Source organism: Lepisosteus oculatus, chromosome 14 (genome assembly GCF_040954835.1).
Source record: "Lepisosteus oculatus isolate fLepOcu1 chromosome 14, fLepOcu1.hap2, whole genome shotgun sequence".
NCBI classification, from domain to species: domain Eukaryota; kingdom Metazoa; phylum Chordata; class Actinopteri; order Semionotiformes; family Lepisosteidae; genus Lepisosteus; species Lepisosteus oculatus.
Genome location: NC_090709.1, coordinates 35389380 through 35399636, shown reverse-complemented (window position 1 = coordinate 35399636; position 10257 = coordinate 35389380). Strand labels below are relative to the sequence as shown.

General features: G+C 47.9%; 1 protein-coding gene across 1 annotated transcript in view; it reads right to left on the bottom strand.

Annotated features, from left to right (window-relative positions):
• The window catches only part of LOC138243467 (GTPase IMAP family member 4-like), a 194051-nt gene that overhangs the window by 68000 nt on the left and 115794 nt on the right, over positions 1 to 10257 (bottom strand). The gene's annotated exons all lie outside the window — the stretch shown is intronic.

Genomic DNA, 10257 nt, shown 5'->3' with positions numbered 1-10257 from the left:
GTCTGTTGGTGTGAAAGTTTATTATTGAGCTCACTGAACTGATCTCGAAGGCCACTTTAATTTCAGTTGGCGTCTGACATTTTGAGTGAAATTGTAGTTTTGTTGGTTTAAATGTGCTGTTTCTTTGACTAGCTGGCTTGTTTCGCTGATATTTGTATTTCCTCCTCCTGAAGGAAAGATATCAAGTGTTTTTTTAATGAAATTGTAAAATACCGGTGTGTCGAAGTGGCTCCGGTTTCGCTGCGGCTCATGTCAGATCCAGGGCTGATAGAAACAGTTTGATCAATAAATGAACTAAAAACCGATTGACACATTTGCTGCACTTCCGCTGAAAAGAGACAACGTTTTCAAACCGTCTATATTGGAGGTTTGCATCACCACTGCTAAAATCGACAATGTTGTAAAAACGTGTTTTCGAGGTTTGCTTCGGTTCAGATGACACCTCAAATACAGTAATACAGTATAAAATAAGTGACAGGAAATACGCTGTGCTGAAGCTCTGTATGGATGACTTGTTCTTGCAGGTTTATTTGACTTCAGGTAAAGAGAAATGAAAGTTTCATAAACACTTATTTCGGTGTTGCACTCCAGGGGAAGTGAGCAGAAACTAACCCAAAGAAATGCAAGAACAGGGCGTACAGATGCGTTATGAAAGGGTGTTCTGGATGTGTGACTCACAAAAATGATATAAAAACTGAAAACAGGAGATCTGCAGGTTGTCTGTTAAACCTTGAAGTTTATTAAGTAGTGATCAGCAGTAACTTACTGGTTTGCCCCGGTTGTTGTCTTCCAGTTCAGGACTTGTGCTGAGGAATGAGTGTGGTCTGTGGGCTCTGGCGAGAACAGTCACACTGCGTGGACGGGGGTATCCTGTTCCTGCTCTGATCTCTCCTGGAACCTCCATTAACATGTGATCTCAAGAAAAGAGAGTGATTGATGGGCTTTGAGTGCCTTGTGAAATTCTCTGGGTTCGACCCCGTGTTTCGGCTGCGATGCCGTCGAGCGATCATCTGCTGTGAGTTCCCTTGTGTTGTCCCCATGTGACTGCGTGTGCCCGTGTCACTGCTGTGTGTGACAGTGGATTCCTCTCCGTCGCCCCTCAGGTGATCCTGGGTCTCCTCTCCGTGGTGCAGCTGGACTGTAAAGAGTGCGCTGGAGAGGATTGAGCTGCTGGGTGAAGGAGTGTGAGATGTGCTGAGTGTGAGACTGACGAGCGCAGGCGAGCGGCGGCTCTCGCCTTCCTCCCGAACTTCGGTCTGAAACCTCATGAACGCTCTCGGCAAGGTCAGTCGGTCGGTGTCCTTAAATGTTTTGATTGCCTGTTATTCCTCTCGTCGTCCAGGCAGGGGTGTTGAGTTCCGCCCGTCTTCGGCACGTTCAGAGAGACCGACCCTGTGAGCGCACACGGGGGAGAGAGAGAGGAGGAGCAGGCCCCACTTCCAGCCTCTCGCTCTTTCACAGCCCCGTACCTGAGGACCAGAGCGTCTCTCGTCAGCAGGGCCTCGCGCCTGCAGGTGACTGAAGTGTGCTTTTATATACAGGTGAGAGAGAGTGCACAAGAATCGTCAGAAGTCAACACCGTTCGTTAGAGATGGATGATGTCCAAGGTCACCCAGAAATAGAGCACGACAGGTCACTCAGAGGAAAGGTATTTTTAATTTTTCACTGGCGTGTGGATCTACCAAGTACAGAAGCCAGACAAAAAACATTGAAATGCGATTTGAAATTCACACTGGCGTGTTGAGAACTGTTCCTTAGAAGCGTTTGATCTGTGTTCAGATCTTCTGCTAAGGAGATGTGGTCAGGAAAGGCAGAGACGCCTTCTCTCGTCTGACCGTTGTTTGCAAACCCTGAGGTGTCCTGTGGTCTTTATAATCTATAACCACACTTTCCCCTGTGGACATTAAATCATCTCAGTCGCAGCAGGATGCCGATTGATTTGAAAGGCAGCTTTATCCCGACAGCATGAGAGAGAGGCCAACATCAGTCTGGCTGGAGGTCTGGTGAAAGGAAAGCTTTGAATTTAGAGAATTTAAAATTATTTTTGTAGATTTTAAAACTAAGGGATTGAGTAGAACTAAGTTATTATTTTATTTCAGTTGAACTTTTAGGAACAGTTATTTTACAAAACCCGAACATTATTCTGTGTTTTGGTTTACTCGAGATTTAACGCAAGATGGAGTTTCCTGCAGGAGTTGTCGGGTGGTGTGGAACGTGTTCCGTGTCCTGCAGCAGTTATCGGGCGGTGTGGAACGTGTTCCGTGTCCTGCAGCAGTTGTCGGGCGGTGTGGAACGTGTTCCGTGTCCTGCAGCAGTTGTCGGGCGGTGTGGAACGTGTTCCGTGTCCTGCAGCAGTTGTCGGGCGGTGTGGAACGTGTTCCGTGTCCTGCAGCAGTTGTCGGGCGGTGTGGAACGTGTTCCGTGTCCTGCAGCGGTTGTCGGGCGGAGCGGTGGCTCTGTGGCTGAGGATCTGTTCCTGTGGCTGGAAGGTTGCTGGTTCAAATCCCGCAGCCGACAGAGGAATCCTACTCCGTTGGGCCCCTGGGCAAGGCCGTTAACCCTAACTGCTCCAGGGGCACGACACTGCACCAGACTGGAGCCAGATGGAGTGTCCACTGTGGGTTAACGCTAGGGGACGACACGGCACCAGTCTGGAGCCAGATGGGTATGACTGGAAGCCAGGGAGGAAGTGATCTTATCATTGACACTCTGTCTCTGGGAACACCAAGGACTGTTAATGTGGGTGTACAGTGCCTGATGATGCAGGAGGAGCACAAGTCCTAGGAAGGAGCCAGACTATCAGGCAGCATGGCAACCAATAGGATTCAGCAGCGATCTACAGTGTGGAGAGGCAGACGTCGAAAGAGCTGCGTCTTTGATGTGTAGAGAAAACTTACATCGAACTTGCATCAGATCAGAATCTAAAGAGGGTCCATACAGCTCAGCTCAGTATGGCTCTCACCTGGAATCTGTCATAGAGGTGAAAGACAGGTCACCTCAGTCTGAACCTCTCACCTGAAATTAGTGTGTCTGTCAGTCATACAGCTGGAGACGGGTCACCTCAGTGTGAATCTCTCACCTGGAATCAGTGTCTGTCAGGGTCATACAGCTGGAGACAGGTCACCTCAGTGTGAGTCTCTCACCTGGAATCAGTGTGTCTGTCAGGGTCATACAGCTGGAGACAGGTGACCTCAGTGTGAGTCTCTCACCTGGAATCAGTGTGTCTCTGTCAGGGTCATACAGCTGGAGACAGGTCACCTCAGTGTGAGTCTCTCACCTGGAATCAGTGTGTCTCTGTCAGGGTCATACAGCTGGAGACAGGTCACCTCAGTGTGAGTCTCTCACCTGGAATCAGTGTGTCTCTGTCAGGGTCATACAGCTGGAGACAGGTCACCTCAGTGTGAGTCTCTCACATGGAATCAGTGTGTCTGTCAAGGTCATACAGCTGGAGACAGGTCACCTCAGTGTGAATCTCTCACCTGGAATCGGCAGTCATACAGCATCCCCAGCTGGAAGGGGCGTCCGAGTGTGGCCACCTCGATGGTTTCTGAGGCCGACATAGCGCTGGAGCCTGGGTTCGTTACTGAAATCAAACCCAACACAGAGATGTTAAATGATTAACATCACAACCTTTGTACATGATTTCAAAGTCATGCACCAACCTGGCTTTATCATGATGCTGCATTTTGACATTCTGTTCTTAACAGCCGTATCAGCTGGACAGATAAAAGTGCAAAGATCATTGTTTTTATTGTTGGCATAGCAGGTATGAGGCTCCACTGGAGCCATAAAACATTGTGCATTAACAAACGATATCTATGTACCATTATACAATCTGTTTGAATTTGGTCTTTGCACGTAAATCTTACTGTAACCGAAACAGGAGCAGAACTGGAGGTCAACATCTGTGGAGTTGCAGAGGAAGACGTACTGGACTTGAATTTGAGCAACTCTGAATTTTTCTTCTTTAACAAGTGGATAGCAGGAAGAAATCAATCCCTTCAGCTGAATTGTCCTGCCTCTTAAAAACAGTTTCGCCTTGAAACCAAGCATTAATTTTGACAACAAATCTTAGGTGTGGGCAACGAGCAGAAATGCATTTATTTGGTCTTTGCACGTAAACCTTACTGTAACCGAAACTGGAGCAGAACTGCAGGTCCGCGTCTGTGGCGATGCACTAATGTACTACCGGTACGTTGTAGCTGCTTGACCCTTTTGTTCCTCTTCGTCGTCTTATTCTAAGCCCTTCCCTCTCTGACAGCTACCACGCGGGGCGCCTGACCTGGGCGACCATGGAGCTGTGAAAAAATAGAGCCGAAACCTACTGTGCTCTTGGTGTCGAACGGCAGCGGTTTCCTGCTTTTTTCCAGGCCTCTTCTGCAGTCGGTGGCCCTTGTGGTCCCCTGAGCCAAGAGCTCAGGGATTCGCTCCCTGTATGTGCTGGAAGCCCCACCTCCACTGAGAGATGGCCGGTGTCCTTTTGGACTTTGCACTGATGTGGAATTAAAACTTAAATGTCGCCCTGTTCGTCAGTAGTCTGCAGTCCTCTCTGTTAAACTGTCAAGGTGCTGTCAAAAAATTCCATTATTACACTAGAGACATAGTAAAATAAAAAAAAGCTTACAGCAATCATCTAACAAAAGAGGTTGTTGATGGAGATGCCAGTAAACCCTGGTGTGTCTGCAGCAGGGCTGTCCAGTCCTGGTCCTGGAGGGGTCAGTCAGTGTGTGTGTCCAGTCCTGGTCCTGGAGGGGTCAGTCAGTGTGTGTGTCCAGTCCTGGTCCTGGAGGGGTCAGTGTGTGTGTGTCTGCAGCAGGGCTGTCCAGTCCTGGTCCTGGAGGGGTCAGTCAGTGTGTCCAGTCCTGGTCCTGGAGGGGTCAGTCAGTGTGTGTGTCTGCAGCAGGGTTGTCCAGTCCTGGTCCTGGAGGGGTCAGTCAGTGTGTCCAGTCCTGGTCCTGGAGGGGTCAGTCAGTGTGTCCAGTCCTGGTCCTGGAGGGGTCAGTGTGTGTGTGTCTGCAGCAGGGCTGTCCAGTCCTGGTCCTGGAGGGGTCAGTCAGTGTGTCCAGTCCTGGTCCTGGAGGGGTCAGTCTGCCCCCTCTCAAACTGGTGGAGCAAAAGTTTCTAGCACCTTCTGTGCTCCCCTGTCCCCTCCGACACCCCGCCAGCTCCCAGATCATTCCCCTGCCTCCAGCAGCCACCTTCCGGACCGGCCTGGGCGGACGACCGCAGAACCGGCGCTCGGGGGGAGCCGGGCCGCGTCACGACTGCGGGCGCCACGATCACAGCCAGTTTCACATCGATCGCCGTTCCGGGGCGACCTGTTTGTTCTGTAGTGTGAACAGTGACACACACGCGCACAACATGAGATTATTAAAACAGACAGACGTGAGAACCTCCGCGCACACACGCCGAGCGAGCAGCAGAGTCATTTCTCCTCCCCGCCGTTAGTGACGCAGGTCCGCTTGTCCACGAGCCGCTGAGGTCCGATCACGCGGCCCTCGCGTCTCTCCTGCACACCGGGGCGCAGAGACGAGGAGCCTGCAGGACAGGAGAGAGCAGAGAGACGAGGAGCCTGCAGGACAGGAGACAGGAGAGAGACGGGTGAGCCTGCAGGACAGGAGACAGGAGAGAGACGGGTGAGCCTGCAGGACAGGAGACAGGAGAGAGACGGGTGAGCCTGCAGGACAGGAGACAGGAGAGAGACGGGTGAGCCTGCAGGACAGGAGACAGGAGAGAGGAGAGAGACAGATCAGTCTGTACGACAGGTACACCTGGGGACAGGAGAGAGCAGAGAGACGGCTCAGCCTACAGGACAGGAGACAGGAGAGAGACAGGTCAGTCTGTACAACAGGTACACCTGGAGAGAGAGACAAGTTCATGAGAGACGAAATTCAGACACTGATGGACACATTCCTAAACACTCCATATCAAACCAACAAACTAGGGATGAACTTGGCCACACAAAAACTAAATCACCTATTCCACAAACTAGCATCAAAATCTAAGCTAAAAACAACTAAAAAAAACTACCAAAAAACAAAAGCAAAAGAAAAGTGGTTTGATATGGAGTGCAAAAACATCAGAAATGCACTACGAAAAGTCTCAAATGAAAAACACAGACAACCACACAACACAGATCTGCAACTCAGGTACTGTGACATGGTAAAACTTTACAAACACACGCTGAAAAAGAAAAGAAACACATACATAAACAAACAACTTGCAGAAATTGAGGAGTCACTAAATCAGAACTGTTTCTGTGAGAAGTGGAACAACTTAAACAAATCAAAACCAGAAGAATTGGCCATCCAAAATGGAACAATCTGGCAAACATACTTTGAAAATCTCCCGAATACAAATCAATCAGACCAAAACCACTTTTGAAAAACTCAAATTTTGGAATTGGCTATCAAAGACAACCAAAACCCCTAAGACTCCCCAATCACTGAGCAGGAGCTACTGGACAAACTCCAGGCCCTCAGACCACGCAAAGCCTGTGGCCATGATGGAGTCATAAATGAGATGCTGAGACACAGCAGCCCAAAGTTGCAACAAGCCCTGCTCAAACTCCTCAATCTCATCATGACAGCTGGATGTTTCCCTGAGGCCTGGAACCAAGGACTGATCACGCCCATCTATAAGAGTGGAGATAGACTCGATCCCAACAACTACCGGGGCATCTGTGTGAACAGTAACCTGGGGAAGGTATTCTGCAGTATCCTAAATACACGAATACTGGCCTTCCTTACCGAACACAATGTCCTGAGTAAAAGTCAGATTGGCTTCTTGCCAGATCACCGCACATCTGATCACATTTACACCCTACACACACTGATAGACAAACACATCCACAAAAAACACAAAGGAAAAATTTTTGCCTGCTTTGTTGATTTCAAAAATGCATTTGACTCGATTTGGCACGAGAGATTGTTTTACAAACTACTCCAAAGTGGCATAGGGGGCAAAGTGTACGACATAATTAAATCAATGTATTCAGAGAGCAAATATGCATTGAAAATTGGAAACAAAAGGACTAAATTCTTCACCCAAGGCCGTGGGGTGAGACAGGGCTGCAGCCTGAGCCCAACACTGTTCAATATCTATATCAATGAATTAGCAGGAATGTTGGAGCAGTCTGCAGCTCCTGGTCACACACTACACGACACAGAAATCAAGTTCCTGCTCTACGCAGATTACCTGGTCCTGCTGTCGCCCACAGAACAGGGGCTGTACTGTCAGACCTGGGCACTGCCAGTCAATCTGGACAAGACCAGAGTTATGGTTTTCCAGAAGAAAGCCAGACCTCAGGGAAACAGGTACAAATTCACACTGAACAACAACATATTGGAGCACACATCCAGCTACACATATCTCGGTCTCACCATCAGCTCTTCCGGGAGTTTTGACTTGGCAGTGAAGGCACTGAGGGAGAAGGCACTCAGGGCTTTCTACGCAATAAGAAGGAGGCTCTTCAACATCAACCCACCAACAAGAATCTGGCTCCAAATATTTGAAAGTGTAATCCATCCCGTTGCCCTAAAAGGCAGTGAAGTGTGGGGTCCCCTCACAGACCAGGATTACACCCAATGGGACAAACACCCCACAGAAACTCTGCACATGGAGATCTGTAGAAACATCCTCCGTGTGCAAAGAAAAACTAACAACGGGTGCAGGGCCGAATTAGGCCAGTACCCACTATTGATAAACATACAGAAAAGAATATTAAAGTATTGGCTACACCTAAAAAACAGCGACCAAAATTCCTACCACCACAAAGCCCTGCTGAGCCAAGAGCTGAGCCCAAAACAGAGCCCCCTGAGCCAGCTGGTCCTGAGGCTCACCGACCTGAGCCACACCGACACTAACCGGCCTCAGGACAGCACTGCTAGAGCACCACAACCCAGACTCAACCACATCACAGCACAGATCAAACAGCAATATCTCACACACTGGGACACACACACACACAAACACAACATAAACTGGAATGCTACAGAACCCTAAACAGACAATACACACTAGCTGAATATTTGACCAAAATAAAAAATAACAAACAAACAGACCCTGACGAAGTACAGGCTCAGTGACCACAGCCTGGCCATAGAAACTGGGCGACACAGGCAGACCTGGCTGCCCAGAGAGGACAGGCTGTGCTCCCACTGCCAGTGGGGAGAAATGGAGACAGAGGTGCACTTCCTACTGCACTGTGACAGATACTCTGGGATTAGAGACACATTCTTCCCGAAATTCAGAAATCTAATCCCAGAGTTCCCAAACCTGCCAAACCCACAACAGGTCCCAATCCTACTGGGAGAGGGAGGAGGGAACTCAGTTGATCTGGCAGACCAGTATGTGATCTCCTGTCCCAGCCTGAGGAACAGTGAGCCTGTCTCCCAATAATGCTCCAGCCACCTACAGTATATGTCAATATTTTATAATATGTCTTTGTTGTAAATGTCTGTAACATGTCTGTAGATTTTATTTTACTTCTATTTTTTGTTTTGTTCCATGTTAATTTTATTATTTTTATTTGCTTTGGCAACACTGATTGTACCCATCGGTCATGCTAATAAAGCACCTTGAATTGAATTGAGAGGAGAGGGGGGAGAGAGAGGAGAGAGAGAGAGCGAGAGAGCGAGCGAGAGACCTGAGAGAGAGTTCATACAGACACTGTATTCAGCGTGTTGTCACAGTGGGACAGTACTGTGATCAGAGTGGGGCGCTAGTGTTCAGTGAGAAATCACAGTGGCACAGTACTGTGTTCAGGCTGTCATCCGAGGGGGACAGTACTCTGTTCGGTGTGTGATCCCAGTGGCACAGCACTGTGTTCGGTGAGAAATAATAAATAATAAAGTAAATAATAACAACGTAACGTGGTTTTCGGCACGTCTACCTAGGCTGCAGCTGCTCCTGCATTATGTTTCATGTAGAAGTCTTAGCTTAGATTTTGTTTGCAAAAGATAAGCAAAATCTTTAAATGCAAATAACAAAAACTAGACACAACCGCAGTCCATACGAGGCCCCCTGCTACACTTTCACTGTTAATTCATTAAAGCCCATATTATCTGTGCTTTCCCTCACGATAAACAACTGCACCTGAATTGACACATCTCTTCTTGCTGAGTCCTTCGCAGAACAAACGAAATTTCTCACCGGTCAGAGACAACAATTCTAGTGGAGCATATCCTGTCTTTGACAGGACTTGTAGTGTTTTTAGAGAAACCAACAAGGTCAGTTCTATTCCTTGTGTTTATCACCGTCGGAAATTACTCTCCAGTCAGCTGATTTGTACACCGTGTGTGCAGTTCTTGTGTGAAGGAGATTGTGAGTAGTATTATTAGTAGTGTTATTGCTATTAGTAGTAGTATTAGTATTATTACTGGTATTATCATTGTTATCAGTAGTATTAGTAGAGTATTAGTATTGTTAGTGTTATTATTAGTAGTATTAGTATTAGCAGTAGTAGTATTAGTAGTATTATTAGCGCTGTCAGCAGCAGTAGTAGTAGTAGCAGTCATATTATTAGTATTATTAGTGTTATCAGTAGTATTAGTAGTGTTAGTAGTAGTACTATTGTTGTCAGTTGTAGTATTAGTAGTGTTAGTAGTAGTACTATTGTTGTCAGTTGTAGTATTAGTAGTGTTAGTAGTAGTACTATTGTTGTCAGTTGTAGTATTAGTAGTGTTAGTAGTAGTACTATTGTTATCAGTAGTAGTATTAGTAGTGTTAGTAGTAGTACTATTGTTATCAGTAGTAATATTAGTGTTAGTAGTAGTACTATTGTTAGCAGTAGTAGTATTAGTGTTAGTAGTAGTAGTACTATTGTTATCAGTGCATGATGCCAAGAATAATTCCCAGATGTTCATTCTGTAAGTTGCATTCATAATGGCCAGCAGCCCTATCACCCTGCAACTCTCAGCTGGCAGCCCCACTGGAGCCCAGCAGTGTGAGCCTGGCCAGTACCTGGAGGGGAGACTGCTGGGAAAACACTGAGGCTGCTGCTGGGAGAGGTGTGAGTGGGGCCAGCAGGGGGCGCTCTCACCCTGCGCTCTGTGTGGGTCCTGATGCCCCAGTATAGTGACGGGGACACTGGACTGTAAACAGGCGTCGTCCTGCAGATGAGACGTCAAACCGAGGTCCTGACTCTCTGTGGTCATCAACAATCCCAGGGTGTCTCTCGAGAAGAGTAGGGGTTTTACACCGGCGTCCTGGTCAAATTTCCCATTGGCCCTTACCAGTCATGGCCTCCTAATAATC